Source organism: Artemia sp. Qi Xiang Cuo, chromosome 20 (assembly GCF_049724085.1).
Source record: "Artemia sp. Qi Xiang Cuo chromosome 20, ASM4972408v1, whole genome shotgun sequence".
NCBI classification, from domain to species: Eukaryota; Metazoa; Arthropoda; class Branchiopoda; order Anostraca; family Artemiidae; genus Artemia; species Artemia sp. Qi Xiang Cuo.
Genome location: NC_142813.1, coordinates 21,064,557 through 21,085,704, shown reverse-complemented (window position 1 = coordinate 21,085,704; position 21,148 = coordinate 21,064,557).

The following is a 21,148-nucleotide window of genomic DNA, read 5'->3' as shown; positions in this document are numbered from 1 at the left end:
ATTCTTTTTGATATCCTTGAAAATAATATAGCATTAAAATTTTCAACTGACAAAGTGGTTAATTTCTACCTTGGCGGCTTGCATTATTGTGAAATCAATTACAGGGACACAAGAAAGCATGGGCATTCGTTATACTGTAGCCCAAATGAGGGATGTCAGAGCTATTTGCGTTCTCTAAGGGCACTAGCTTCACATTTTCCTGTCTTGAACTATTTCATTAATAGCGTATATAAGGCAGTATCAAAATGTAAGATTAGACAACATATTAATCTACTAAAAGTCGAGGGCTCGTACAAAGAACTAAGTCATTATATAGAAGAAGTGTCAAGTATCCGGGTTGCAGCGGTAGCTAGCAACCTAGTAAGAGACGATCACGTCCAATGTTAAGAAATATAAAAACCCATAGTTCTTAAAAAAAAGAGTCAGATCAAAACAAAAAGTACACCATTAGAACCGCCTTGTCCGAAACCCCTGCATAGTAAAATTTCTGTCCCTTGGCTTGAACAGCAAGGGAAATATATTGGCTTGAAAATCAAGAAAAGTGGCAGCTACTACAACATTCTGCCTAAACGGGATATTTTTTTCTTTTTTTTCTTTTTTTTCTTTTTTCTTTTCCACAGATAGCTTGGCACTGGAACATCGTAAAGGGTTGTTCAATAGCGCATTTTAAAGGAAATTAATTGGGTTAAAAATCTATAGTAACTAAAATAAATTATTTCTAAAAGAGAATAAATTTGTCCACCAAAAACTGCATTTTTGATGTCTTTTAACACTGCAGTCTTTCAAACATAATCGTATACCAGCGGTAAGAATTGAACCCACGCCTCTGAAGAGACTGGTGGCTAACACCAGTGCCTTGGACCACTCGGCCAGGCTGCCTCTCATAAATAAATATATATGTGAATTTGGGTTGCAGCAGTAGCTAGCAACCTAGTAATAGACGATCAGTCCAATGCTAAGAAATATAAAAACCCAAAACTCCTAAAAATAGAGTCAGATCAAAACAAAAGTACATCATTAGAAATACCTTGTCTGAAACCCTACTAGATAAATAATGAACGTCATCATAGTTTTATATTAGAGCTATGACGTGAATATCCGGGTTGCAGCGGTAGCTAGCAACCTAGTAAGAGACGATCACGTCCAATGTTAAGAAATATAAAAACCCATAGTTCTTAAAAAAAGAGTCAGATCAAAACAAAAAGTACACCGTTAGAACCGCCTTGTCCGAAACCCCTGCATAGTAAAATTTCTGTCCCTTGGCTTGAACAGCAAGGGAAATATATTGGCTTGAAAATCAAGAAAAGTGGCAGCTACTACAACATTCTGCCTAAACGTGATATTTTTTTATTTTTTTCTTTTTTTTTCTTTTTTTGTATCCAGAGATAGCTTGGCACTGGAACATAGTAGAGGGTTGTTCAATAGCTCATTTTAAAGGAAATTAATTGGGTTAAAAATCTATAGTAACTAAAATAAATTATTTCTAAAAGAGAATAAATTTTTCCACCAAAAACTGCATTTTGATGTCTTTTCACACTGCAGTCTTTCAAATTATAGTAAGGACCGAAGTCTATCTCATAATAACTGTTGCAACAGGGAAAATAAAATAGGTATGTGGTATATTTGGTGTCATACGAGGTTACATGTGATTTTATCTGGGTTGCAGCGGTAGCTAGCAGCCTAGTAAGAGACAATCACGTTCAATGTTAAGAAATATAAAAACCCATAGTTCCTAATAAAGGAGTCAGATCAAAACACAAATTACACCATTAGAACCATCTTGTCCGAAACCCCTGTATAGTAAACTTTCTGTCCCTTGGCTTGAACAGCAAAGGAAATATATTGGCTTGAATCCGGGTTGCAGCGGTAGCTAGCAACCTAGTAAGAGACGATCACCTCCAATGTTAAGAAATATAAAAACCCATAGTTCCTAAAAAAGGAGTCAGATTAATTATAATAAAGAACGACCTCTTGCCTATACTAAATTTTATAGGCCACTTAACTATAGTATAGGCTAGTGCAGTTATATTTAAGGTCAATATATTAAAATTTTCCACTTAAAGACGGTCATTGGAATAAAAACCCAATACATACATTTGATTTAGTTAGCTACTTGATTGTTTGAGACTAGTCTCTTACTATTTCAAAGAAGAAAAAGCCGTAGGCTTTTTCCTGTTTGTAATCAATTAGAAAGAGTTCTACCTTTAAAATGAGTTACGTAGTGCTTTGAGTCGCTTGAAAACTTTTAAGTGAGAAATCCGGGTTGCAGCGGTAGCTAGCAACCTAGTAAGAGACGATTTCAGTAAAGAACGATTATCATAAATGGTGTCACTCAAGAAGATCTCGTGTAGAAGTCATTAATAAAAGTTTTGTTTAGACTGAATAGTACATAAAGCCTCAATCATCGGATAAAGCTGAAACCTAGTAAAGGACAATCCATGCCACATAGTAATAAAAAGTGAAGATAATACAAGCATCTTGTATCTGGAATAGAAAACCATTTCATACATTCGACTTAGTTGGTTACTTTATTGTTTGAGGTTCGTCTCTTACTACTTTAAAGAAGAAAAAGCCGTAGGCTTTTTCCTGTTTGTAATCATATGGCAAAAAACAAACCCCAGTTGCTAGTCCGGGTTGCAGCGGTAGCTAGCAACCTAGTAAGAGACGATCACGTCCAATGTTAAGAAATAAAAAACCCCCCAACTCCTAAAAAAAGAGTCAGATCAAAACAAAAAGTACACCATTAGAACCGCCTTGTCCGAATCCTCTATAAAGGAAACTTACCGCCCTTTGGCTTGAATAACAAAGAAAATATATTGGCTTGAAAATCCAGAAAATTGACTTTTACCACGTTATCCTCCACAAACGGGATATTTTTTTTCTTTCCGCTTTTTTTTCCTGCTCAGCTAGCTGGGCACTGGAAAATCATAGAGAGCTGTATAATAGCTCATTTTATAGGATATTGCAACATCCAGTCACTTTTGTATTTAAAAATAAAATACTTTTTAAAGTAGAATCAATTTTGTCAAAAAAATTGCATTTTTGATGTATTTTCATACTGCAGTCTTTTCAAAGATATTTGAATTTTGAAGCAATAAAACAGTCCACGGTAATGAACTCTATAGTAATAATAGTTACTTGTCTCAATAGTAACCGAAACTCCTGGAACCAAAATTTTCTTTTTTGGCTTAATCGCTAAAATTATTATGTAAACTGAAAAAATATTTATGATGCCTAATCAGTAATAGTAATTTTTTAATTAAAACAAAAAAATACATGAAAATTCTTAAATTAGTTTTGCTTTTTGTCTCCTGGAAGAAAAATTTTTTTCATCTCACTTCAAATTTATTATTGTATCCTGGAACCAAACTTTTTTTGGTTTGTAACCCGTAAAGTACATATCTCCATATTATTGTCTCATAATTGCAATTATTTTAGTTTTAAGTCCAGAATCGCTAAACTTATTATGTAAACTGCAAAAATATTTATGGTGTCTAACCAATAATACTAATTTTGTAATTCAGACAAGATAAATACCTGAAAATTTTAAAATTAGTTTTGTTTTATGCTAGGTTTTAGATCGACACGGGATTTTGTGTACTTAATAATTTTAAACCTTGAAAAAATATGGTCTCACGCGAGTGGAAAAAAAGAAAGAATAACCAAAAATTACAATAAAGAACGAACTCTTGCCTATACAAACTTGTATAGTGGGAAATAAGGATCGATCATAATATAATAAAGTATAATAAAGATCGAACTCTTCCCTATACTAGCTTGCATACGCAACTTCACTATAGTTAAGATTACAGTATTTATTTTATACATCATTATAGATTATAAAAGGTTCAAATGTTCGAAGATTATAGAGTTAAAAATTTTCCCACACCGGGACTCGAACCCGAGCCTGTTAAGTGAAAGTTAACTATCCTAGCCACTAGACCATATGGAACCATAAAGAACTATGATTTAAGAGCCATATGCATATTATTATTTCACCATACCAATTATAATAAGGCCAAAACAAAATCGTCGACTTGCAACCTTACTTTTGACACATTAGTTAAATCTTCATCTGGCTTAAAAATTTTTTTGCTAGTTTTACATGAAAGATTACAGTAAAGATCGATCTCTCGCCCATAGTAACTGAGATATGGTGGTTCCAGGAGTAGCTGCAAGATATCTAAATTGTAGTGGTATCCGGGTAGCAGCGGTAGCTAGCAACCTAGTAAGAGACGATCAGTCCAATGTTCAAAATAAGAAAAAGCCATAAGCTTTTTCCTGTTTGTTATCTGGGTTGCGGTGGTAGCTAGCAACTTAGTAAGAGAAGTTACATTAAAAGACGATCCCTGAAATAGCAAACCATTCCATACATTGGACTTAGCTACTTGATTGTTTAATCCGGGTTGCAGCGGTAGCTAGCAACCTAGTAAGAGATCACGTCCAATTTTAAGAAATATAAAAACCCCTAGCTCCTAGAAAAATAGTCAGATCAAAACAAAAAGTACACCATTAGAACCGCCTTGTCCGAAACCCCTATAAAGGAAACTTACTACCCTTTGGCTTGAATAACAAAGAAAATATATTGGCTTGAAAATCAAGAAAATTGACTTTAACCACGTTATTCTGCACAAACGGGATATTTTTTTCTTTACGTCTTTGGCTTATATTATTACGTCTCTTATATTAGCCAATACAACTGCTGTTTTACGGTTTTCTAGTTCTCCTCTTTGGTTTACACTTAATATGGATGATAGCACCCTTTTTAGACGGTTTGCTAATACTTCAGACATAATTCTGTAATCGCAATCTATGATATTAACTGGCCTCCAGTTGTTGAGGTCTTCATGGCTACCTTTTTTGGTATTAATTTCATCATCCCTAAGCACTGTATCTTGATATCATCGTTATTTAGCAATTCATTAAAAATATCTGCCAGATGTTCCGCGATTTCTTCGACGTGTGTCTTATAAAATTCGTAAGGTATTCCATAAAGTCCTGGTATTTTATTGTTATCCGTTTCCCTTATATTTTTGTATTTCTTCTTTTGTTAATTTCGCCGTTAGTATATTATTTTCTTCCTCTTGTAACTTGATTATATTCTATCTTCCGAAAGAATTCGTCCACTCTCTCCTTTTCTTCTTCTGTCTCTCTTGTCAATACATTCTTGAAGGAGGATTTCACTTCTTCCATGATTTCTTCCATTTTTCAGTTGTTTCCCCATTTTTCTTTTTAACTCTTTTAAGATTAGCTTCTTCTGCTTGTTTTTTCCCCTTGCAAATAAGTGTTGTTGTTAGTTGTTCGTTCCTTATCTAGTCCTCGCATATTGCTCTCATCCTATAGGCTTCTGCCTTCTTTTGTTTTATTTCTCTTATTTCTAATAGAGACTTGAAGTATTCCTTATTTGAATTTCTCCCTTTTTATATCTCTCTTTTTAGTAAAATTTTTAAATTCGGTCTACTTACTTTTATTTTCGAGGAATGGTGGTGAAGATATGGGAAAAAAGAAAACTTTGGATTTAATTTGCTTATACTTACTGCTAACTACGCTCTACTTTATTTCAATAAATATAAAATTTCAAAAATTAAAAAATACTGATAACGGTTAGATTATTTATTTGAAATTTTGCGCCCCTAAAATTTCTGCACCCGGTGCAAGTACCCCCTCTGCCCCTCCCTACAACTGCATGTGCAGTCAGTCAATATTATAATAAAGAACGACCTCTTGCCTATACTAAATTTTATATGCCACTTAATTATAGTATAGGTTAGTAATTCAACAGATTGCTTGGCACTGGAACATCGTAGAGAGTTGTTCAATGGCTCATTTTAAAGGAAATTAATGTAAAACAAATTATTTTTATTACATTAAGAAATTTTAATTATGTTCCTTAAGAAATCATCATAAGTAAAAATTTCCCATAAGGAAATCAAGCCAACTGGGTGAGAGCTATCCCAACCTCTAGACCATATAGAATATATTAAAATATACGATTAATGAAGTTTATGTAAAAGAACAAATTATAAACCTAGCTAGCTGCCTGATTATTTGAGAATCGTCTCTTACTATTCAAAAGAAGAAAAAGCCGTAGGCTTTTTCCTGTTTGTAATTTATAATCCGGGTTCAAGCAGTAGTTATAGTAAAATCCGGGTTGCAGCGGTAGCTAGCAACCTAGTAAGAGACGATCACGTCCAATGTTAAGAAATATAAAAATATAATAAAGATCAAACTCTTCCCTATACTAACTTGCATACGCAACTTCACTATAGTTAAGATTACATTATTTATATTTTTTTACATTAAAAGACGATCACTGAAATAACAAACCATTCCATACATTGGACTTAGTTAGCTACTTGATTGTTTGAGTTTCGTCTCTTACTATTTAAAAGAAGAAAAAGCCGTAGGCTTTTTCCTGTTTGTATTTATAGTTAAAAAACGAACTAAAGTCCAAAGAAACTGAACACTGTGGTTCATTCATATTATCTTCATTATTTTACCTAGAATGTAAATAAACAAATTCTTTTTTAAATTTTAAATTGAAAAGATAGTGCTTTTAATTCAACATATTAAAAGTTCTTCCCGACGGGGAATCGAACCCCCTTCTCGCAAGTAAAAAGTGGGCATACTTACCATTAGACTATCGACGACTTATAAAATAAAAGTTACATATAAGATATGACAACAATTTTTTAATCCGGGTTACATAAAGGCTCGATCATCGAATTTTTACATTAAAGAACGAACTTTAGTCCATAGTTTATATTAAAGGACGATCATTAGAAAAGCACAACATTGCATATATTGGACTGAGTTAGTTTTTCAGTTTAGAATCGCTAAAGTTTTTCCGGGTTTTTACATAAAGGCTCGATCATCGAATTTAAGCTGAAACTAAGTAAAGGAAAATTATGCCTCCATATATTCACAGTGATGTATAAGATTTCCCATTACATCTGTAAACTGTTCCACAGTTGCCGTTCCATACCTTGGAAGCTTTTCACTAAACATGCAACATTTCTTTTGGATATTCCTATGGAGTTTTGCGAAAGCATCTCTAGCTGACTTTTCAACAAATTCTATTCTTTCAGAGATATTACAGTAAAGATCGATCTCTCGCCCATAGTAACTGAGATATGGTGGTTCCAGGAGTAGCTGCAAGATATCTAAATTGTAGTGGTATCCGGGTAGCAGCGGTAGCTAGCAACCTAGTAAGAGACGATCAGTCCAATGTTCAAAATAAGAAAAAGCTATAAGCTTTTTCCTGTTTGTTATCTGGGTTGCGGTGGTAGCTAGCAACTTAGTAAGAGAAGTTACATTAAAAGACGATCCCTGAAATAGCAAACCATTCCATACATTGGACTTAGCTACTTGATTGTTTAATCCGGGTTGCAGCGGTAGCTAGCAACCTAGTAAGAGATCACGTCCAATGTTAATTATATTAAAGGACGATCATTAGAAAAGCAAACCATTGCATATATCCGGGTTGCAGCGGTAGCTAGCAACCTAGTAAAAGACGAGCAGGTCCGATGTTAAGAAATATAAAAACCCATAACTCCTAAAAAAAAAAAGTCAAATCAAAACAAAAAGTACACCTTTAGAACCGCCTTGTCCAAAACCCCTGTATAGTAAACTTTCTGTTATTTGGCTTGAACAGCAAGGGAAATATATTGGCTTAAAAATCAAGAAAAGTGGCAGCTACTACAACATTCTGCCTAAACGGCATATTTTTTTCTTTCTTTTTTTTCTTTTCTTTTCCACAGATAGATTGGCACTGGAACATCGTAGAGAGTTGTTCAATGGCTCATTTTAAAGGAAATTAATTGGGTTAAAAATCTTTGGTAACTAAAATAAATTTTTTTCTAAAAGAAAATAAATTTTTCCACTAAAAACTGCATTTTTTATGTCTTTTCATACTCCAGTCTTTTCAAATATCCGGGTTGCAGCGGTAGCTAGCAACCTAGTAAGAGACGATCACGTCCAATGTTAAGAAATAAAAAAACCCATAGCTCCTAAAAAGGAGTTAGATCAAAACAAAAAGTACACCATTAGAACCGCCTTGTCCGAAACCCCTGTATAGGAAACTTTCTGTCATTTAGCTTGAACAGCAAGGGAAATATATTGGCTTGAATATCAAGAAAATTGACTTTAACCACGCTATTCTCCACAAACGGCATATTTTTGGTTTGTTTCGTTTTCACAGATAGCTTGGCACTGGAACATCGTAGAGAGTTGTTCAGTAGCTCATTTTAAAGGAATCCGGGTTGCAGCGGTAGCTAGCAACCTAGTAAGAGACGATCACAACCAATGTTAAGAAATATAAAAACCCCTAACTCCTAAAAAAAAAGTCAGATCAAAACAAAAAGTACACCATTAGAACCGCCTTGTCCGAAACCCCTATAAAGGAATATAATAAAGAACGACCTCTTGCCTATACTAAATTTTATGCGCCACTTAATTATAGTATAGGTTAGTACTTCAACAGATAGCATGGCACTGGAACATCGTAGAGAGTTGTTCAATGGCTCATTTTAAAGGAAATTAATGGGGTTAAATTATCCGGGTTGCTGCGGTAGCTAGCAACCTAGTAAGAGACGATCACCTCCAATGTTAAGAAATATAAAACCCCCCAACTCCTAAAAAAAGAGTCAGATCAAAATAACGTAATAGATTATTGATGTAAAAAATAATGTAATATATTAGTGACGTTATAAATAACGTGATAGATTAATGACGTAATTAATGAATAATAAATTGATGACGTAATAAATAACATAATGTATTAACAGTGTCTACATGTACAATTCTGTTTACTTGCTAAAATCATTTTACTTAGTAAAAAATTAAACGTTAGTAAAAAAAAAACTTGATCATGCCTAATTTATTAAAAGAAAAACAAAATGCTTAGAAAGACGGTTTTTTCAGCTCCGTGTCTGATTATTCCAAGCTATTTGCTACAAGATATTGTTGTACAGCCAAAAGGGTAAAACTCTTGTTTGAGCAGGAGAAATTTTATGTTATGAAACCTTTTGAAAAACTTTAATGGCGCTATGACAGCCCTACATGAAGCTAAAGTTATATCATCAGTATTTTTCAAATTGTTTCTGCTCCCTTCATAAACTTCCAACAATCTGCTAAAAAACTGTGCTTTGTTAACAACCAACATGCTCAATAGGTATTTGGTTCTTTCACTGTCTTTTGAAAATCCACATTGTCTAAGAGTTTGCCTCATGAGCTATCCAGGCTGAGTTGTTGTGAAGCCCTAAACGTCTTGCTCAATGCTGAACCACTGAGACACACCGGCAGCCTAATTCATGAAGGAAGACCTATTCCAGTTCATCGCTTACTTCTATGTTTAATTAAAGAATGATGTTAGCGATAATTAATTATTAAGAAATAGGCAAACTTTTCTTGTTTTATAAAGGAATTATTCAATACCTGTCAAACCAAGTTCAGGGATGATGAGAATTTGCTACAGTAGCATGTTCTCATCATTCCTTATATTGGTTGGACAGGAAAGGAATCATTCCATTACAAAACAAGAAACGTGTGCCTATTCCCTATTGTTTGACTGAATTTAACATCATTTGTTAATAAAACGCAGAAAATGAGAAATATACTGGAATCTTTTTGCGAGATGGGAGGGGTACAAAAGGACTTTTCGGGGGTTTACAAAAAAAAATTAGAAATATATTAAAAATTTGTTTGTATTCATTTTTGTTACATTTTTATGATTCGGATACACATTTCGGGTTAGGGTTTCAAAATCCTTACCCCCCTGGATACGGCCATGAAAACAGGCCTTGAGCCCAGTGTTTCCACTTCTCCCGATTTTTCGGGAGATCTACCGAATTTCTAATCCATCTCCCAATAAAAAAATAAGATACCGAATCTCCCAAAAATCTCCAGAAAACTTAATCCCCGGAAAAAAAAGTATTCTTTCCCCGTAAAAAATAAACTATTTCCGGGAATTCTATTGATAAACATTCGTGTAACAGCAGGTAACGCATAACATACTAGCTACTATCTTCAATTATTGATTTCTCTCGTGTATTGTGATGCTGAAGACACCCATGTCAGCTAAATTAATACATTACAGGGCAAGTTAGAGTTAGAGATGAACAGGCCAGACGCCAAACATCATTCAGATCTATATAGTGTATTCAGTTTTGGCCATAATTATAATAATTGTTCAGATAGACCAAACATATTTAAATATTATTTTAAAAGTATAGGCTATAATGATTATAATAAATTATCTTAAAATAAATTATTATAAAGCAGTTAATTCACTATTTAAATCCAGGGGGGGGGCACTCACTTAAGGAAATATGTAAGCCCCAGACAGGTCAATAACCACCAGAAAAGAGGGTAGAGGTGGTAGTCTGTATGCCAGTACAGCTCTGTAAAATCCGTCTTGAACAAAACTTAAGCTTTCCAATCTTAGATTTTTTCAAGGCGATTTTGTTTGAAGCTCTTGCGCAAAAATATTTATTCGCTTTTTGGCAAATTTACAATCACAGCTGTTTTGTCTGGGAAAGCACCATGACCTGTTTCCATGATATGTGAGGTATTTTCTGAATGAATATTGCATCACCGGGATTCAGTAATTTAAAGCCTTGGCTGACTTGTTGTGGCAAAAGTTCTGATGTGTCTACATTTCAGTTCTTTTTTGAGTAGGCTGCCCTTTTCAGGTAACTTTTTCCTCAGGCGATCTAAGGTACATGATAGCTTGTATCTCAATTGGTGGGACATATGGAGCTGAGTTACATATGTATATCCATCAAGTCCTGTATGACGGAGTTCTGATACACCCAGGGAAGGATTTTCTCCGTTTTCTTTTGCCTTGGTCATTATATTTTTTATGATTTGTATTATACCCTGATGTGACGCCGATTTATAAATGGTGCACCTGCGTGAAAGATTTTGGCGGTGCACCACCAGCATGTCTATATTTAGCCCTATGTTTTTGCAGTGATTTGGGTGTGCTGAGTATGTTGCCATGCTAAGTAAATTTTTAAATGTCTATCGATATTGATCTCTGACCACAAAAAGGGATGAAGAGCTTACGGACCAAATGGGAGTGGCTAATTTAAGGGGCCTGCCTCCGCCAGAAATTTCACAAGATTTTTCTTAAAGGGATTGTTCTCTCACTTGCAGCAGTACTCGCTTGCTGAAGCATTCAAGTTTCCAGGGAATGTTTAAAAGTAGTCAGAAGGCATCCAGTCTCCCTTCCGTCCCTTTTTTTTAGCTATTCTCTCTCCAAAGGGCATCTGGTCAGAAATTAATGTCTAGGAAATTATCGTTTACAAAAAGAATTCGGTGCTTTTCTAAAAATAAAAATTTAGTTTAAAATAGATAACATTTGTCGTTTATAGGCAACTAGGAGAGCTTATGCAAGCAAAACTTTCAAATTTGTACTCTCTATTTTTAAAGTGATGCGAAATTCAACAAAAACAAAATAAAGCAACAATCCTAAATTACTTTATTTTTATACTGTAAAAAAGTGTCCTTAATTGGTTTGTTTTTATTGCGCGAAAAATCCTATATTATTTAGTGTTTTATTAAAGCGATATTTTCTTATAATCCTACATACATAGGGAAATATAGTAAGTTGGTTTATTTGTATTGGCTTTATTGATATATGTTATATTGGTTGCGAAATAATAATTTTTGTTCGTTTTAAGTTTCAACTTTGTTTTTTACGTACATTCGAAAAACTTATTCTCCTAAAATAACGTTCAACAGGAGGCTCATCCCCACTTTATTTCACTAGACATGCGATTTAAGCAGTGTAACCACTTCTCGTTAGTATTCAGGAGTTCTACCGAATTTCTAATCAATCTCCCGACAAAAAAAGAAGAAACAAAATCTCCATAAAACTTAATCCCCGGAAAATTTTACTTTACGTTCATTATTTGTTTTTTGTTTTTTTTTTTACTTGACCGTTGTATGTCTTTTCAGGATTTTCATTAATATTCCAGGCAGTTGAGGCCTCGTGATTTGAATGCAATGCCGTTTGCGTGAACATTACCCATTATCCATTCCACAGTCGTTGAACTGAATTTATGTTTTTGATCATTTAAACACCGTCAAGGTTTGTAACTAACTAATTATTTTCAATTCATAAACTAGCCACAGGTGTCTGCTTGCACCAAGAAGATGGAACTAGCACTGTGTGGTTCCAACTGATTCAGTAAGTTCAAAATAATACAAAGTTGCTACAAATTTAATGAAATATGACAAAAATCAGACTTTTTCAACAGTTGCTCTGTAGAACTGAAGGGGTTTGCATCAAATGATCCAGTACGAGATACAGAGACAAAGTTGCAGCATTTTTAAAACAATAGACCATTTTTGCTGTTTGACAAGAAAGTCCTAGTCCTGAAAAATATGCTGCATAATAATGTTACTGATAAAGCGCAAGACTGGGTAAGCAGAAAGGGACAAATATAGTCCGCCAGGACCTACCTGTGTATTATAAAACATAAACTCGCGAATAAAGTATGAAAACGAGGACAAGTAACAGCCCGTGAAAAAAAAAATGAAATTAGTTTTTTTGAACCCGAAAAAGCTAAGTCACTAAACCCACCCACCCGTGGCTCATACTTAAGATGCTACTCATTGTCAGGGGGATCGAGAAGTGCCATTGACAAAGAGTGGCGGGAACATTTCGATAGTACCAATGATGATGAGACAGTAACTCTGACAGCGGTGGATTACTGGAAATCAGCTTTGAGTGCCACCGTGGGACCACCGTGGAAACGAAACTTAGCAAAGTTTGCACAATGCTTGTTTTCTTTGCCGTTTTCGGACTTAGCTTCAGAAAGACTGTTTGGCTTACTCAAGGAAGTAAAGACAGACAGAAGGAGTTGTTTGGTAACAGCAACTTTGGCTTCCACAATTCAGACGAAACTTGGAATGAAACGAGCTGGAATTACAGGAGAAACATTGACGGTTGACCAGCGTCTACCAGCACACCTGAGTTACTGCATGATCAGAGTGGACTGCTCACAAAAAAGGCCATGAGAAAGACACATTATGAATGTACAGCGGTATATGTGTAAGAAAGTTCTGCCATTTTTTTCAGTTATATGAATACTAATGACCTGCGACTTTGCTTTTTCTCTTTATCATTTGTGAATAACTCTGGGGATGGTGGTAAAAACAAATTATACGCTTAACTCAGACTCAATGGTCAAAGGCCTGGTGTCTACAATTCGTCCAGATTTTCTGTCCTGTCATGAACTTAGCGGGATGTCGTTTGGAGCCTGAAAGGGCGAGAAAAAGTAAAGGTCGATGAAGAGAAATGTCTTAATTAAACAGCTTTAGAGTCTAAATGAAATATTACTGCACTTAGTTTCAAAATTCAATACATTTCCGGAATTGCAGCTGGCTCAAGTAAATCCGCTCTCTGAACTTTTAGAATGTGGCACTTCATTCGAAAATCGCTTTAACAACCTCCAAAAACTCAACAGATTCTTACTGAAAATCCTACCGAATCTCCAGATCCATCTCCCGATTTTCTCCTGAATCCTGAGAGCCATCTCCCGATTTTCTCCCGAAAACTGTCTAGATTTTGCAGATTTTTTGAAAACATAAGTGGAAACACTGCTTGAGCCTTATGGTAACTGAGGTGCACTATAGTTTCTTCAGTGACCCAGTGCTGAAATTTTAGGAGGACTACTTGGCACCATTTTCAGTCATCCCACTTTTTGACGCATTTTGACGTTTTCAAGTTTCATTTGTTTACTCAGTTCTAATTTATTTTTAGTTGAATTTCATTATTTACTTCAAACTTATTTCTTCGAGTTTTAATACAAATTAAAACCGTATAGAATTTCCAATTTACAATTCTTCTGGGCTTGGTATGTTTTGACGGGCGGCTTCGGACTGATAAACCTCTTCCTAACTAATTTATTGATTTTGGGCTGCCTCCCCGTAGTAGCATAATATTTTTTACAATAAAGAACGACACCAAGCCCATGTTAGCTGTAACATAAATAGGGGTTGTGTAATCCGGGTTGCAGCGGTAGCTAGCAACCTAGTAAGAGACGATCACGTCCAATGTTAAGAAATATAAAAACCCATAGTTCTTAAAAAAAGAGTCAGATCAAAACAAAAAGTACACCATTAGAACCGCCTTGTCCGAAAATCCTGCATAGTAAAATTTCTGTCCCTTGGCTTGAACAGCAAGGCAAATATATTGGCTTGAAAATCAAGAAAAGTGGCAGCTACTACAACATTCTGCCTAAACGGGATATTTTTTTCTTTTTTTTTCTTTTTTTTTTCTTTTTTCTTTTCCACAGATAGCTTGGCACTGGAACATCGTAAAGGGTTGTTCAATAGCGCATTTTAAAGGAAATTAATTGGGTTAATAATGTATAGTAACTAAAATAAATTAGTTCTAAAAGAGAATAAATTTTTCCACCAAAAACTGCATTTTTGATGTCTTTTCACACTGCAGTCTTTCAAACATAATCGTATACCAGCGGTAAGAATTGAACCCACGCCTCTGAAGAGACTGGTGGCTAACACCAGTGCCTTGGACCACTCGGCCAGGCTGCCTCTCATAAATAAATATATATGTGAATTTGGGTTGCATTTATAATAAAGAACGAACTCTTTCCTATACTAAATAAGCCTATACTAGTTAATGATACAGCAATGATTATAATAAAGATTACATTAAGGAACGAACTTTAGTCCACAGTAATCAAACAGTTCGTGGTAGTGACCTGTTGTGTAAGAGCGACCCGTCTCAATTATAACTAAAACTCTAAAAAAGGAAATTTTGATAAAGTATAAATCCGGGTTGCAGCGGTAGCTAGCAACCTAGTTAGAGACGATCAAGTCCAATGTTAAGAAATATAAGAACCCATAGCTCCTAAAAAAGGAGTCAGATCAAAACAAAAAGTACACCAAAAGAACCGCCTTCTCCGAAACCCCTATATAGAAAACTTTCTGTCCCTTGGCTTGAACAGCAAGGGAAATATATTTGCTTGAAAATCAAGAAAAGTGGCAGCTACTACAACATTCTGCCTTAACGGGATATTTTTTTCTCTTTTTTTTTCTTTTCCACAGATAGCTTGGCACTGCAACATCGTAGAGAGTTGTTCAATGGCTCATTTTAAAGGAAATTAATTGGGTTGAAAATATTTTGTAACTAAAATAATTTATTTATAAAAGAGAATAGATTTTTCCACTAAAACTGAATTTTTGATGTCTTTCATACTGCAGTCTTTTCAAAAATATTTGATTTTTGTACATAAACCATAATCATTTACCAGCGGTAAGACTTGAATCCACACCTCCGAAGAGACTGGTGGCTAACACGAGCGCCCTTGACCACTCGGCCAGGCTGCCTCTCATAACTATATATGTGAATCCGGGTTGCAGCAGTAGCTAGCAACCTAGTAAGAGACGATCACGTCAAATGTTAAGAAATATAGAAACCCATAGTTCCTAACAAAGGAGTCAGATCCAAACAAAAAGTACACCATTAGAACCGCCTTGTCCGAAACCCCTGTATAGTAAACTTTCTGTCCCTTGGCTTGAACAGCAAGGGAAATATATTGGCTTGAAAATCAAGAAAAGTGGCAGCTACTACAACATTCTGCCTAAACGGGATATTTTTTTTTCTTTTGTATCCAGAGATAGCTTGGCACTGGAACATCGTAGATAGTTGTTCAATGGCTCATTTTAAAGGAAATTAATTGGGTTAAAAATCTATAGTAACTAAAATAATTACATTAAAAGACGATCATTAGAATAATTTTACATTAAAAGACGATCATTGGAATAACAAACCATTGCATACATTGGACTTAGTTCAGCTATTGTAGGCTTGTCTCTTACTATTTCAAAGAAGAAAAAGCCGTAGGGTTTTTTCTGTTTGTTAGTAGCCCAGGTTACAGCGGTGGGTAGCAATAATCCGGGTTGCAGCGGTAGCTAGCAACCTAGTAATAGACGATCACGTCCAATATTAATAAATATAAAAACCCTTAGCTCCTAAAAAAGTTACAATAAGGAACGAACTGTAACCCAGAGTACCTGAATTATTAAATCAAACAGTTCTTGGTCATAATAAATTACAGTAAAGAATGATCTCTCTCCCATAGTAACTGATATAAAAGACGATCATTGGAATAAAAAGTACACCATTACATTATTAGAACCGCCTTGTCCGAAATTTCTGTATAGTTATAAGAGTTCTTCTAAGCATGTTATACGTAATTAAAAAAAACAGTACTACACAAAAACAGAGATAGCATCTTGAAAAGAGAAAAGCAAAGGTATTCAACCGACAAGGCGTATCGAGATAAAGAAAATCGATAGCGACAAACAGCATTATTATAATGATGAAGTTTATAGACATGCAAAAATTTAGACAGCCAAACAAAAGAGCAAGGAAATGTATGATAATGATAAAGATTACCGAAACAAACATTAGAAAAAAAGTTGCTAATAGAATAATAGGTAAATACTGGGGTGACAAAAGCTATAATTAAAAAATTAAAACCTTTGGAAGGTTGTACCGAAGAACGCATTCGGACAAATGGAAAAATTACAATCAGAAATACTAGAAGATGGCAAAAATGCAGCCTGATCTTCGTAAATTGAGAAACATTTTACGTTTGTTTAACCAGGATCACGAAAAGTATTCAAAATGACTGATTAAAATTCTCTTTGAAAGAGCAGATGCTGTTGAAAAGTAGGCTAGAAATGCTCTGGCAAGACTTCATAGTAAAATCCAAAAGAAATGTTGTCAGTTTAATGAAAAGCTTCCGAGGTTTGGACTTGCAACATTGGATCAGTTTATAAATGCAATGGAAAATATTTGACAAAACAGTGAATGTACGGTGGTGTACTTCTTAGAATATTCGTATATTAATTTTGTATAATAAAGAACGGCCTTTGGCCTATACTAAATTTTATGCGCCACTTAATTATAAAAGTATAGGTTAGTAATTCCACAGATAGCTTGCCACTGGAACATCGTAGAGAGTTGTTCAATGAATCATTATAATGGCAATTAAAGGGGTTAAAAACCTTTTATAACTAAAAAAATTATTTGTAAAACAGAATAAATTTTTACACTAGAAACTGCATTTTTGATTTCAACAAGAATCAAACAGTTCGCGGTAAAGTTATTAAAAGACGATCATCAGAAGAATAGAACATTTTATACATTGAACTTAGTTAGCTACCTAATTCTTTGAGAGTTGTCTCTTACTACTCCAAAGAAGATCCGGGTTGCAGCGGTAGCTAGCAACCTAGTAAGAGACGATCACGTCCAATGTTAAGAAATATAAAAACCCTTAACTCCTAAGAAAGAGTCAGATCAAAACAAAAAGTACACCAGTAGAGCCGCCTTGTCCGAAACCCCTATAAAGGAAACTTACCGCCCTTTGGCTTGAATAACAAAGAAAATATATTGGCTTGAAAATCAAGAAAATCGACTTCAACCACGTTATTCTCCACAAATGGGATATTTTTTTCTTTCTTTCTTCTTTTCCACAGATAGCTTAGCACTGGAACATCGTAGAGAGTTGTTCCAGTCATCGTAGAGATGCTGTTAAAAAGTCGGCTAGGAATGCTTTGGCAAAGCTTCATAGTAATATCCAAAAGAAATGTTGTCAGTTTAATGAAAAGCTGCCAAGGTATGGATTGGCAACTGCGAAACAGTTTATTGATGCAATGGAAAATGTTCGACAACACAGTGAATATACCGAGGCGTACTTCTTAGAAAATTCGTATATTAATTTTGGAAGGAGCAATAGCAGTTTATGTAGCAGCGATAAAAATATATATACAAGCATACCTATCAACAGCGAAGGAAAAGCAATGTTTTTCAATTATGGCGAAAACGAGCCTGTTAGGGTTATTAGTATATGTGTTTGTAAGACTAATGATTTAGAACAAATTCCTGGAACACCGACTCAAGAAAAAAGTGTTTCTAACTGTGTTTTAAACAGTTCTTTTAGTTCTACTGAATATTTGGCAAACACTGCTCTGTGTAGCAGAACAAACTGTCCTGGAAAGTACGAGACAACTATTGAAAAATGTTCTGAAACTAGATCTGACAAGGAAATTATGATGGCTGGAGTCACCTATAACAATCTGAGTAAACATTCAAAACCGAAAATTGGGCAGCAGGTTACTTGGCAATGTCACCCTGATATCTGCAAGCTCTATCCGACAGATATTGAATTATGTCAAATTTTATAATAAAGAACGACCTTTTGCCTATACTAAATTTTATGCGCTACTTAATTATAGTATAAGTTAGTAATTCAACAGATAGCTTGGCACTGGAACATCGTAGAGTTCAATGGCTCATTTTAAAACAATTAATGGGGTTAAAAACCTCTTGTAATTAAAACAAATTATTTTTATTACATTAAGAAATTTTAATTATGTTCCTTAAGAAATCATCCTAAGTACAGTAAGGTGCAATAAAGAACAAAGTCTAACCTATAGTAACGTAAAGGTATGTATGGGAGTTACAGTAAATCCGGGTTGCAGCGGTAGATAGCAACTTAGTAAGAGATGATCACATCCAATGTTAAGAAATATAAAAACCCATAACTCCTGAAAAAAGTCAGATCAAAACAGAAAGTACACCATTAGAATTCTGCCTAAACGGCATCTTTTTTCTTTCTTCTTTCTTTTCCACAGATAGCTTGGCACTGGAACATCGTAGAGAGTTGTTCAGAGGCTCATTTTAAAGGAAATCTCTAGATCTAGTGCCATTTGTAATTAATTTTTCTTATAGAATCAATTTTTTACGAAATACTTCATTTTTTATGTACAATATTGATCAATGACGTCATACTTGTTGGATGTAGTTAGTTTATAAATTACATTAAAAGACAATCACTGAAATAACAAACCATTCCATATATTGGACTTAGTTAGCTACTTGATTGTTTGAGTTTCGTCTCCTACTATTTAAACAAAGAAAAAGCCGTAGGCTTTTTCCTGTTTGTATTTCCGGGTTGCAGCGGTAGCTAGCAACCAAGTAAGAGACGATCACGTCCAATGTTAAGAAATATAAAAACCCATAACTCCTAAAAGAGGAGTTACATAAAGTTATAATAAAGATCGAACTCTTCCCTATACTAACTGGCATAGGCAACTTCACTATAGTTAAGATTACAGTATTTATATTATACATCATTATAAATTATAAAAGGTTCAAATGTTCGAAGATTATAGAGTTAAAAATTTTTCCACACCGGGAATCGAACCGGGGCCTGTTAAGTGAAAGTTAACTATCTTAGCCACTAGACCATATGGGACCAGAAAGTAGTATGATTTAAGAGCCATATGCATATCGTCTCTTACTAGGTTGCTAGCTACCGCTGCAACCCGGATTATTATTTCACCATACCAATTATAATAAGGCCAAAACAAAATCGCCGACTTGCAACCTTACTTTTGACACATTAGTTAAATCTTCATCAGACTTAAAAAATGTTTTGCTAGTTTTACATGTAAGAACGAACCTTGGCCCATAATAGCAGAAATCCGGGTTGCAGCGGTAGCTAGCAACCTAGTAAGAGACGATCACGTCCAATGTTAAGAAATATAAAAACCCTTAACTCCTAAAAAAAAGAGTCAGATCAAAACAGAAAGTACAAAATTAAAACCGCTTTGTCCGAAACCCCTATAATGGAAACTTACCGCCCTTTGGCTTGAATAACAAAGAAAATATATTGGCTTGAAAATCAAGAAAATTGACGTTAACCACGTTATTCTCCACAAACGGGATATTTTTTTCTTTCTTTCTTTTCCACAGTTAGCTTGGCACTGGAACATCGTAGAGAGTTGTTCAATGGCTCATTTTAAAGGAAATCTCTAGATCTAGCGCTATTTGTACTTATTTTTTTAATTAATTATTTTTTACGAAAAACTGAATTTTCTATTTACAATATTGATCAATGACGTCATAGTCTTTAGATGTAAGTTAGTGCATAAAGTCTCGATCATCGAATTTAATCTGAAACTAAGTAAAGGACAAATATGCCTACATATATTCACAGTGATGTATAAGATTCCCCATTACATCTGTAAACTGTTCCACAGTTGCCGGTTCATACCTTGGAAGCTTTTTATTACATCAAAAGACGATCATTGGAATAACAAACAATTGCATACATTGGAATTAGCTAGCTACCTGATTGTTTGAGATCCGGGTTGCATATAATAAAGGACGACATCTAGCCAATGTTAAATTGAAAATAAATGGGGATTACAAACCATGGGACATATTAGACTTAGTTTTTCCGGGTTGCAGTGGTATTTTATAATAAAGAACGACCTCTTGCCTACACTAAATTTTATACGCCACTTAATTATAGTAGTGGTTAGTAATTCCACAGATAGCTTGGCACCGAACATCGTAGTGAGTTGTTCAATGTCTCATTTTAAAGGAAATTAATGGGGTTAACAATATTATATTAAAAGACGATCATTACAAGAACAAACCATTGCATACATTGGACTTAGTTAGCTCCCTTATTCTTTGAGAGTCGTCTTTTACTACTCCAAAGAAGAAAAAGCCGTAGGCTTTTTCCTGTTTGTAATCAGGGTTTACATAATCTGGGTTGTCAATCCGGGTTGCATTACTTACATTAAAGAACGAATTACATTAAATCCGAGTTGCAGCGGTAGCTAGAAACATAGTAAGAGACGATCACGCCCCATAGTTAAAACTAAAGTAACCTATAACTCCTGCAAGAAGATTCAGATCAAAACAAGAAGTACACTATTAGAACCGACTTGTCCAAAACTTCTATATAGCAAACTTACCGTCCTTTGGCTTGAATAGTCCGGGTTGCAGCGGTAGCTAGCAACTTGAAAGAGACGATCACGTCCAATGTTAAGAAGTATAAAAACCCATAACTCCTAAAAAAAAGTCAGATCAAAACAAAAAGTATACCATTAAAACCGCCTGGTCCAAAACCTTTGTATAGTAAACTTTCTGTTATTTGGCTTGAACAGCAAGGGAAATATAGTGGATTTAAAATCAAGAAAATTGGCAGCTACTACAACATTCTGCCTAAACGGCATGTTTTTTTCTTTCTTTTTTTTCATTTCCACAGATAACTTCGCACTGGAGCATCTTAGAGAGTTGTTCAATGGC